Raw genomic sequence first — 12,283 nt, forward strand, 5'->3', positions numbered from 1 at the left:
TAAACAAAAGGCAACCAACTTGTCTGGCAAGTCAGATTTAAAAAAAAAAAAAAAAAAGGACAGCCACAATTATATCAGGGCAGCCAAGAGAAGATGCTGTTCCAGGAGGATGAGGTGACTTGTCAAGAACAGATATCAGGGGCTGGGGATGTGGCTCAAGTGGTAGCGCGCTCGCCTGGCATGCGTGCGGCCCGGGTTCGAACCTCAGCACCACATACAAACAAAGATGTTGTGTTCGCCTGCCAAGAACTAAAATAAATAAATATTTAAAAAAAAGAACAGATATCAATGAGAAAGAAGAGTTTGTTCATTTCAGATGCAAGTGATGCATATGGAAGAAACACAATTACGATAGAGAAAGTGATGAGAATAAACCAAAATATGTAGTACGTGGCAGTGTCAAGGAAAAGGTCCTTTGAGATTAGGAGAGTAATCTGACTCAGGACATTAGAGTAGCCTGTTCAGTAACTGTTCACACTTGGTAGGTTTTCTTCTCCTACCTCACCCACTTTGATCTTTAGTTTTCTTGTTTAGAGCAAAAGACTGTGTAGCACAGAGTTCAATTCCTTTAAACTACAAACTGAATCAAATGCTCCATCTGAAGAGAAATACTGAGTCACACTGCATATCTTGTGTTCTCTGCAACGCAAGACCAATGTAGGTGTGCCTTCCTGAAAATTTTAACATCACATCTAACACCAGCATCTCTTCTGGAAATGCACAACTTTGATATTCCTGATTTCTTACTGTCCACAAGGTGCTAAAGGCAGTCAGTCAGCTAAAGATGCATATATTGAACTCCTAAAACTTGTATGTTGTTTTTAAAAGGAAAAAAGAAATTATTTAGCACACTTTCAAGAAAGCACTGATTTCATTATAATGCAAATTAAATATCAAAGATGATCTAAATGGCTTTGTTTTAGGAACATTTTCATATGAATCAATTCCAAATAATGATATACCATGCAGACACTTATAGAAATGTGGAACTCCACATTTGCTATACTAAAACCTTGTGTGTTTAACTTATGCTCTGGGAATAAGAAGTTTATCGATACAACTGGCAAAATTGCAAATACTGAGATATCTCACCAGTAGACGCTTCCCAGAATTTTGCCAGTTTGGACTTCAAAACATATTTTAATCAAGGAATTCTCACAGCAGGGTGATCAGAAGTTTGTATTCTTGCAACTTTAAGAAAACTTAATTTGCAATTCTTTCTAAGTATTTCTTGAGGTATCATAGTCTTTGGAATCTTTGCATTGATAGATTTCAGATAATAGAGTATCTAATCAGAAATAAATAATAATTCCAGATATTAAGAATTAGAATACATGTTGTGGAAAATATTATGTTACTGTTTTCATATACTCTCTTCTTATGATTCTTAGCTTGTTTTGTAGGGACAAGTCATGGAAGATCTTTTTGTTGCAATTTTCTTATTAAGAAAATAAGAACACTAGGATTTCTCTGTTGATGGTATGTCATAATCGATTTACTAGCAAAGATCTAAAAATCTATGAATGTTTTGATTTAAAAAAATAAAAATTTAAGGCCAGGCACAGTGGTGCACACCTATAATCCCAGCTACTTAGGTGGCTGAAACAGGAGGATTGCAAATTTGAGGCCAGCTTCAGCAATTTAGCAAGGCCCTAAGCAACTTACTGAGGTTCTGTCTCAAAATTAAAAATAAAAAGACCTGGGGATGTGCTTCAGTGGCAAAATGTCCCTGGGTTTAATCCCTAGTATAAAAAAAAATTAAAAGCAAACTAAGTTCATATTTATGTGGAAGAGAGAAAAAAATATAGAGAAGCCAAAAAAAATTTTTTTTTTATATACCAAATCTTAACACTCAGAAAGAACCACTCAATATTGGATGTAAACTTCCTTGAAACTACTATTTCTAGAGAAAATTTTTTCCCAAACTCATTAATTATGTAAGGACATGTTTTTATATGTAAGCAGGGTTTTGGAATAAGAACTGAAGGTTGGATTTATAGTTGGGCAATTGCTAGGGTACTTCAAGTTCTAGTTTGCCTGTGAAGATTCTGGTTGGCTTGGGATTTGGGGTTTAGCCTCTTGAGTCAGCATTTTTATTAACATCACCTCCTTTCATGCTATTGGTAATGACAGTGTATTATATGGCAAGCTAGCAATTGCTCACTGAGGGCCCAACATTGTAAAAGCAGAGGTGCCAACTTCATTTTATAAAAATCAGGTTTCACCCAGCTCTCTTACATGAGGATGATGTGCAATTTAAATACTTTCCTATCTTTGGTTCATTCATATTCATATGTAATAGCTGAGTGTTATTTAATCATGAATCAAATTCATGTGTAATAGTCTGGAGATGTGCACTGCAGGCTCCAGAGAGGCAGTGTCCTGCCTTCAGAGCATCTCATGCCCACTCATTGGTCTAAGGTGTGGAGGCTACCAGTAGCTCCTCCACTCCCCAGACTTTAGACTGCTGCTTGTAGAGTAAATCAGTAAAGGAGGATGGGTCCAGGGAAGGCTTTACCTAAATTTAGTGATGTCCTTCCAACTATTTTATCTTTCTCCAACAAAATAATGCTGCATATTATTCTTTAAAAGTTTGTGTTTACTGTGTGGTTCCTGTGATTGATAAAATGAAGAGATTTGGTATTGATTTCCAACAGCATACACTGGAATTCAAAAAGCAAGGCATATGAATGAAGTCCTGAGCCCAGAATGCCTGCCAGGAGGTGGGCCTCACTCTCAAATTTCTTTCTCAGCAGAAACTTTAAACTTTATAAAGAGTGGATAAGTTTCACATGTGAGACTGTCTAACTGACTAAATATCTGGCTATACCTCTTTTAATTACCATTACACCAAATCAATTGTTTTCCCTTTTAAAAATAGATTTTAAATAGAGTATTTGTTTTCCTTATGCCAAAATAGACACAAAGTCAGAGAAATAGGCATTATATTGCTTTCTATTTGGAGTCTTAGGACCTTATTCATTATCTGCTAATCTTTAAGAAAATGGAGTGATCAATTCTTGTAATTGATAATTTAACAAAAAATGTAAGGATTTTTGTTCATTTTATTGATTGAAAACTGCCTATCTCTTGGAAAGAACAGGATTTAAAGTCAGTTATCTTGGAAATGAAACTCAGTTCTGCTGCTTGCTAAACATTATTAAATTGAGCAATACTTTCTATGAATCTCAGTTTTTTTTTTCATTAGTAAAATGGGGATATAAATACCAATTCCTTCAGCGGATTTTTATGAGGCTCAAATAAAATAAAGGTAAGGTACATATTTGCAGACTATAAACCTGCTTTGTAAAGTTAAGGTGATATTGTTTTTTATTGCTGAAAGAATTTGCACAAAGTTAACCTCATTCTTTATATGACTGATTTATTTCCTTGTACTTCATCACGTTCCTGCCAGTCAAGGGGGATTGTTGCTTCTGAGAAACATGGAAGCATCAGAAGGCCAAGCGGATCTTGATACTTAAATGCATTACACAGCTAAGAAGCACCTCTTTCCCAGAACTGGAGGAGAAAGCAATGCAAGGCGCTGGGCTGCCTTAGTGTGATTCTAAATACAATTTTTGACCATCTTCCTTAAGGCATTGGCAGTTCTTTTCCTTCACATAGGGTCATTTTGCAAGATGGCAGCATGTGGAGAGGGAGCTGTTAATGCTTCAGTGGTTCCCCAACACTTTCAGAGTAGAGAACAGTCTGTAACCCACTAATAAGCCTTCTGCGGTATGTTTCCTGTTTGTCACCACCACTCCTGCATCAGACTCGACACTTGGGGTGTACTGAACTACCCGTCACATGCAGCTCCTCCAAACGTGCCATGTTCTTTCTTGGGTTTGCCCTGTAGACTGGCTGTTCCCTCTGCTCATCTTCCTCCCCCAATCCAACTGGTCCTGCTTTAACTGGTTTGGTCTCAGCTTCCTCTAAGATGTAGGGATGCTTCCCTGGCCACCCCACCACCCTGTACTGGTTAGAAAACCTGATCCAAGAGTCCTAGCCTTTTACAGTACTTATTTTATTATTATCTTTTCCAGCACTGAAGATTGAACCCATGCATGCTAGGCAAGCACTCTACCACTGAGCTACATACATGCTCAGCCCCTTTCACAGCACTTGTTATGCTGTCTCCTAACTGCCAATTTCTAGCTGGTCTCCTGCATCACACCACAGTGCCTGAACTTCTTCAAGCAAGACAAAACTGGATTTATTCACCTTTGTTAAGTCCAGCAGAAAGCCTTGGAAATACTAAGATTTTCAAAAAATATTTGTTGAGTAGATGAGTGGACATACAAAGTTCAAAAAGTCCATACTATAAGGCCTAGAAAAATGAGGGCAAGAAAATCTGGGATCCCTATGCAAAGAGCTCGTAGGTTTTAAGGGCTCGTTTTCACTAAGAAATGGGTCTAACTGTGCTATCTGCACCTTGTCCTTAGGATATCTTCTCAAGAAATTTGGAGGTCTTAAATTGGAGTGCTGTCTTTGGCAGCTATTTCCATGATAAATCCCAAGTAAATAGGTATGAAGGTATATAATCACATTTTTTTAAAAGATGACTTTTTAAATAACTTTATTTTATTTACTTATTTTTATGTCATACTGAGGATAAACCCAGTGCCTCCTACATGCTAGGAGAACGCTCTACTACTGAGCCACAACTATAGTTATAGGGGCTGCTCCTATAACCACAATTTTTTTAAAGAGAAAAAGATTAGATTTTATTAATTACAATATATCTATGATACATTCTACATAAATCAGTAGTAAACATAAGGCCAACACTTAAGTATGATTCCTCCTTAAGAACACGCTGTTGCATTTCTTTGGATTAATCTCTCTGATTATAATCAGATTTTTATAGGCTGCTAAATTGAAATTACAAAACACCTGTAGGTGCAGGGGATGAAAGGTATATTACCATACAGGCAATAAAAGCTGAATTCTGTATGTGAGTGGTGTTTAAAGTTCTCAGGAGTATATGTAAAATTATGTCATATTTTACTACTTTATTCATTTAAAAATAATATTAATTTAAGTATATAAGGTGATTACTATGTCTTAAAAAAAGAAAATTTTCTAAAATTAAGGAACTAAATCCAAAACCCCAAATTTTGGTTTCCTTTATGTAATTTTGTAAGTCTTCTGTGCACAGAGTGGTTTATATCTTGACTTTAAAATCACCACGCTCATTAAAAAATGTATATTTTGCTAAATTATGCTAATATAGGTTATAATTTTTAGGACAAAGAAAAATGTGGGATTTATATGACAAAGAAACAATATCCCCATGTTTTCTGAAAAAAAAATTAAATACAAGGAAACATTCTAGATTTGTATAAGGAAATGTTCATACAGGTAATAAAAACAACACATTAATATTTATTTTATTGGTGAAAAATAGTGAGTCTGTGTCACCATGCCAAAAAGGTGACTGAGGCACTTTGTATGGTTTGTGAACACCTGTAATTGTCTGCACATAAAGAAGTAGTGGCCATTCCCGTGATACTCATGACACAGGCTGAACACATATGTGTAAAATTAATAGGATTGAGATACTAGTAGTTAGGTCTTTCTGATTTAATAAATTTTTAGTATGTAAAGTTGAAGTCAGTGATATAATGGACATTTGTCTTTTTTATTTAAAGGTAGCTACGGTTTAGGGATGGGACATGCTCTTGATTCTATAAGTAGTTATTGCTTACTTGACAGTAGGTACATATTATTATTTTTTTTCTTTTGGTACCAGGGATTGAACTCAGGGTCAGTTAACCACAGAGCCACATCCTAGCCCTTTTTATATTTATTTAGCGATAGCAACTCACTAAAGTTATAACTCACTAAGAGAGCCTCACTAAGTTGCTGAGGCTGGCTGGCTTTGAACTTGTGATCCTCCTGCTTCAGCTTCCTGAGCCTTTGGGATTACATATGTGCCACCACACATGGCAGGCACATACTTTTAATATGTTGTGTGATTGTACAACCACTAAACACAAATCCAAAAAATTAAGTACTAAATTTGAAAAACACCCAATTATTATAGTAATAAATCATAATAGGTTTCAGGTGGGATTCCTAGAAACATAAGATATGAGAAGCAGCACAAAAAAGAGGAAAGGTGGATTCTATCTCATTATATTTCTCTATGTGCCATGCACCTTATCAGGGACTTTGCAATCATTATTGTTCAAATCTTCCAACAATTTCATTAAGTTTTATCATCCTTCCTCCTATGAGCCTTCAGAGGGGCTTGGAACTTCTGAAGAGTTCTTTCTTAAGAGCATGATTCTCCTTTGCAGGCTTGGAAATGTGAGTGTGGAGTAGCTGAAGCACAGGGGGTTTGCTTCCTTTGTATTTGAGTAGTAAACTATCTCAGATTAGTGGCAGAGTGAAACGACTTCAGGATGCTCTCAGAGGTACGGTGCAGAAGTAGAGTTAGTGGAGTTGGAAAGATCCAGACAGGTCATTTATAGATACTGATGTTACTCAGATGGCCTGGGATACTTGCAATAACCCCCTTTCTCCTTCCTCCTGCAGCCCCCAACCCAACCCATCAACAGCCAAATCAATGTCATCTCTAAAAAAATCTCTGGAACCTTCAACTTGTCTTCAGATACTCTGCTAATATGCTAGACAAAATCACCACCATCTCATACCTTCACCCAGACAAAAATCTCTATATCACTGCTCTCTTTACTTCCTCTCCTGCAATAAGTGTCTGTAATAGAAGATGTAACTTCATTCACTACTTAGATCATCTAATGATTGCTAGCCACTACTTTGAGGACAAAGTCCTGAATCTTTATATATCTTTGCCTCTGCATTAGCTGGATTCTAGCCACCTTTCCTAGGCCATCACTGACACCCTTACTTCACTATCCAAATCCAGCTACCTAGTTCTCAGTTCAAGTTCCCACCTCAAGGCCTTTGCAAATTGATTTATTCAATCATTCATGAAGGTTTATTACACAGGTAGGGGGGCCAGGTCCTGATAGTGCTGTTCTCTTTGCCTGGAATCCTCTTTTAGGACAGATACTCCTGCTTGGGCCTGTTGATTTCACTCCTCACAAGTCCTCCCTGTTAGATGGCATCCTTATCCTTAGGCTTCCACAGCACCCTGCAGGGTCCTCTTTTAGGACTTACCACAGTTTGCAACAACGTGTGTGTGATAACTTTATTCAAATCTGCCACCCACAGTAGAATGCAGCCTGTGATTCATGCATTCTGTTTGTGATCATTCCTGTCGCTACTCTGTTGAACCCTCAAAATCTAATGTAGTCATTTACTTAATAAATGCCTTTGAATGATAAATAATGAGAATCTACCTGTTGAAATCTTTTCAGAAATAACCTAAATTATGATTCATAAAGGTATCATGAAACACAAATGTAACCACAAAACTCAAATGTTCCTGAAATTCTGAAAGGCCTTCTAATTAAGGCCACATTGATATTGATGTAAGTAGTTAAAATAAAGTCAACACTATAGTCTAAAGAAAAGTATTTGGTAAACAATGACAAATGATCATTTCGATAGTCAGCGAGCATGTAGATTATTCTTCACTGACTAGGGAACCAGGTACTTGATTTATTGATGTCCTATTTCTTTTTATATTTAAAAACTTCTTTTTCCCTTTCCCCAAAAGTGGAGAGAAAAGGGCTCTATCCAATGTCTTACGCTTAATGGAAATACTTCTTTTAGTGTTTTTTTCCCCCTTAATTATACAATTGCTAAAAAAATTGGACCATGTCTAATTCCAACTTTTGACCCCAGTCCCACTACAGGATTCAGGAGGCAGTAGGCAGGGCTCAGCTCATGAAGACTACATAAATTTCTACCCAGGAGACCTGGCCTCTAGTCTCAGCCTGCCAAAAAAAAAGAGAATACCCAGGTTTCCAGTTTCTTCATTTGCAAAATCACAATGTGCTGTCAAATAGATATATCAAAAAATAGTCTTTCTAGAATTAAAGTTTGACTTTTAAAAAATAATTTAAGAACATGATACAGTTGCAGGACTTATACTTGTATGTCTCTTTTTAGAAGGTTAAACCCATAAATTTACTTTCTGTGGGCAATTGGTCCATTTCATTAGCTACACACAAATCCCTTGTAAATTAGTACACCATGGAATAGTGAATCAGCTTTCTTGAGCCTTGTCAAAATCGAGTTGTTTTTGAGCCTGCAAAACAAAAGATCAAATTTTGATCTACAATGTTCCCAAAGATAAAGGCAGCCTATAAAATATACTTGAGAGAAAACAAGAGTGCCATAGACTGCCCATCATTAACATAGAGGGGAATCCAAGAATGGCAAGCAATTCCAGAACCCACAGATAGAGGAGAACTCTACCTTCTCTCCAAAGTGCTTTCTAACTCAGCTTGGCTTATAACCTGCAGGACAGAGAATCAGAGAGGAAGAGAACACTTTAAAATATATTTTCAATAATGATTTCTGATCTTCTTGCTACATACACCAAAAATCATGAGTTGGAGAAGACGGAGCCCCTCTGGTAAATAAATGTCAATTATATTTGCTTATAAAAAAAAGGAAATGAATTTCAGAGTTCTAACTCATAAATGCAACAGCAAAACATTCTAAATCATTGTGATTTTAAAATGCCCAGAACAATTTATATCCATCTCTTAGTCTAGAGAAAATTAAGTACAGCCAAGTGTCAAATACCAACACTTAATATCAATGGTGGACCCCACATATGATGGTGGTTCCCTAAGTGTATAACACCTACTGACATCTTAGCCATCTTCTTGACGCATGCATGATGATGATTTTTCTCATAACAATGAAACTGCCTAATGATGTATTTCTCAGATCTTATCCCCATTGTTAGACGACACAGGGCTGTATTTTAAGTCCAGGCGTTTCCTCTTTTAGGCTGATTACTGTTTTCTCTCATCCATACTATGTCTTCTGGTTTTAATTACAGAAGTCTTGCTTTGTTTTTCCAACATTGAAGAATCTTTGCCTCACTGTTTTTATAATAATCCTCCAGGAATTTAAAGAAAACATTTATTTTCTAGTGAATCCTGTTCTTTCCAATTTGCCCGAAATCAAAGAATGACGATTCAAGTGCTAAGTACTGGAACACAGGGAAGATCATTATGGAAGTAGTGCCAGCCTGCCTAAAGAATGGCAGAATGTGCTTCCACGTTTTCACTATTTTCTTCCAGGGTGTGTGTATTTGGGGGAGGGTGGCTGGAGTGGTGGAGAAGAACCGTTTGAATTTGGGATATGGCAATATGTTGGAAAGGTATAATAAGACTTTTGTTATTCTTAGCATTCATTCAACTATTTGTTCATTCATGAATCCATTCAATAATTCAACATTTATTGAGAAAAGGCATCGTTAAGGTTTGGAACACAGAGATGAAACACACAGCACCTGGCTTCAAGTGGTTTGCAGCTCAGTAAAAGACAGACAAGAGTAATCACATTATAACATATAAATGTTGTGATAAAACAAAAAAAAAAAACATTTCATATTTCAGGAACTCATCAAAAGCTTCAGAAAACTGATTCGCTCTCCAAATATTAATTTACAATGGAATTGGTGTGTGCTAAGGAAATGGACCAATTGTTCACAGAAAGTAAATTTATAGGTTTAACTACTTTATGATAAACCCCAAGGGGAGACAAAATAGAAGTTCTGTCCCCCTGATGGGCAGAATCACAACCTCTGGGACAGGAGTCCCCCCGTGTTTCTCCTTTGACACAAAACAACAAAACTTCTTTTTCCTTTTTCTTGAAGAGATATCTTGAAATATATTCCTCCTAACTGTACATTATTCATCCTCTGGCCATTTTCTGCATCCCCATTCCCTGTAACCACCCCAGCCTTTGTAACTACCATTACACTCTCTACTTCCATGAGATCAACTTGTGTAAATTCAACATGAGTGAGATCACGGGATACCTGTCTTTCTGTCCCTGGCTTATTTCACTTAACATGAAGGTTCTTGAGGTTCATCCATGTTGTCACAACTATCAGGATTCTATTCTTTTCATGGCTGAATAGTGTTCCATTCTGTATATGTACCACATTTTCTTTATCTATTCATTAGTTGATGGACACTTTCCTTTTCTGGGCAAGTGTGAATAGTGCAGCAATGAACATGGAATGCAGATGTCTCTTCTACATAGTGATTTCATTTCCTTTGGGACTAATCAATCATATGGAAGTTGTAGTTTTAATTTTTTAAGGAACCTCCATATTGCTTTGCCTAATGGCTATACTAATTTACATTCCTGCCAACAGTGTGCAAGGGTTCCCTTTTCTCCACATCCCTGCCAGCACTTGTTATCCTTTGTCTTTTTGCTAATAGCTGCTCTTGCTGTGGTGAGGCAATCATGGATCTGATCTGCATTTCCTTGATAATTAGCGACAATGAGCACTTTTCCCTGTTGGCCATCCTTCTTGTGAGAAATTTCTACTCAGGTTTCTGCCCATTTTTAAATCAGGTTACTTGTTCTTTTGGTATGAAGTTGTCTGAGTTCTTATATATTTTGGATATTAATTCCTTGTCAGATATAGTATAATTTGCAAATATTTTATCCTGTTCTGTCGGTTGTCTCTTTGTTTGGCTGGTTATTTCTTTGATGAACAAAAGCTTTTTATAGAAAACTATTTAAATAGTGAACATGTATTATTTCTAGAACACTTGGATAAGGACAAGCTGTGTTTATCCTTCAGTGGCTGGGAAGAAATTATCACTAAGAAGTCTTAATTTATTATCATTGCTCTGTGCCCCTGAATGTCTTAGGTATTATATTGGGTCAATACTTAGTAATAAATAAGTAGGTTTTCACATTTATAACAATTCTGTACATAAGCTATTACTGTAGACATTTCATAGGTGTTAAAAACAGAAGTTAAAATATTTAGTGCCAAGCTCAGCAGGTCAGGACTGGCTGGCTTTAGGACCTGTATTCTTTCTATTCACTGTAAATGACAAGACCATCCTGCAAGCTAACAGCCATACTGCAATGCATTTTTGCTCTATTAGTAGAAAGAGGACCCAGAAAACAACCAAAAGCGAAACAACAAACCTCTGAACAACGTCAAGGCACTGAGTGGCTCAACTCAAAAGTTTCTACAAAATTTCCTAAGCCATGGAAACAGCTGAGAGTGAAAATGGAAGGAAAAGAAAACTGTTTCCACCTAGGATCAGGTGCTAAAGTAACCAACAGGAAAAAAGTGATGGAGTTTTGGATTTGAGACTGAATAAAATCTTCTTGTAGCACTTTATTTTCAGTATTTAACTGAATGGAATCACAGATGTTGACTTAAACAAGCCATATGGTTCCCAATGACTGCATTGTAAACCCCAAACGAATCCTGTTGATTGTTCAAAATTCTAACACTAAGCAGTGTGATTATATTTTAAACAATGTTATAGAGTCACTCTTCCAGGCAGCATGAAAAACTCTGAAGACCTGTAAAGCTAGCATACTTCTAGCAAGTTCAAGGATCAGAGTTACTATTTAGGAAAGGGTTGACAAGGTTGTTTAGGCTGTGAATCAACAGCATGACAGTCTGTTGATTTTGAAAGCATCCCAAATTTGTATTATGAAAACAGAAAAAGAATTAAAATGGTTCAGGGCAAGTTCTGGTGTCTCCTATGAAGTCGGCTTCCTAATTTTTTTCCTGGATTCAAGCTGTCAATCAGATCTTGCTTTCACTTTGTCTACCTACGTACGACTATATGGATGGTTTAGCCAGCTGAAGTGATTTTTTTTTCTAAGTTATAAACTACTTTTGGCAATCCCCTTGCAGTATCTTAAAACTCTGAGATTATTATAATTTAACAAACACAAAGTCTCAGCTTAAAGAAAGCCTGCAGAAGAAATTTAAGGGGTAATAGCAAATAGCTCTGACTGGGAATGGGCTTCCATATTGGTAATGTCTAGTTCATCTCTAACCTGAGGGAATTATTTGGTTACTGTCATTCTGGAAATAATTATTGAGCAAACACCTGACTGTTCTGAGAAGTTGATGCCTACCTGGAGATGTTAGGGGGACTCTAGGTATGTTGTTCACTGCCTCTAAGACAGGAATGGATCTTGAATGGAGAGTCAAACACCAGGCATTTCTTTTTTTGCTTCTACCCTTCCTACTTTCTACAGCAGTGGTCCAGAAATTACAGAGCCAAGTTACAGGACAAATCCTGCCTCTAGTTCAATGCTGCAAACATAGATTAAGTCATATCTTGGAATTCTTCCACAGAGAAAACTTACAAGAAGAAAAGCAACTTTTCAAAGCATA

The 12,283-nt window shown here is 36.7% G+C and overlaps 1 protein-coding gene across 1 annotated transcript in view; it reads right to left on the reverse strand.

The window, feature by feature from the left end:
- Positions 1-12,283, reverse strand: part of ADGRV1 (adhesion G protein-coupled receptor V1) — a gene marked incomplete at its 5' end in the record, with an annotated part of 540,732 nt that overhangs the window by 19,294 nt on the left and 509,155 nt on the right. The window lies entirely within an intron of this gene.

This window comes from Spermophilus citellus (genome assembly GCF_964194105.1).
Source record: "Spermophilus citellus genome assembly, chromosome: 1".
In the NCBI taxonomy this organism is placed as follows: domain Eukaryota; kingdom Metazoa; phylum Chordata; class Mammalia; order Rodentia; family Sciuridae; genus Spermophilus; species Spermophilus citellus.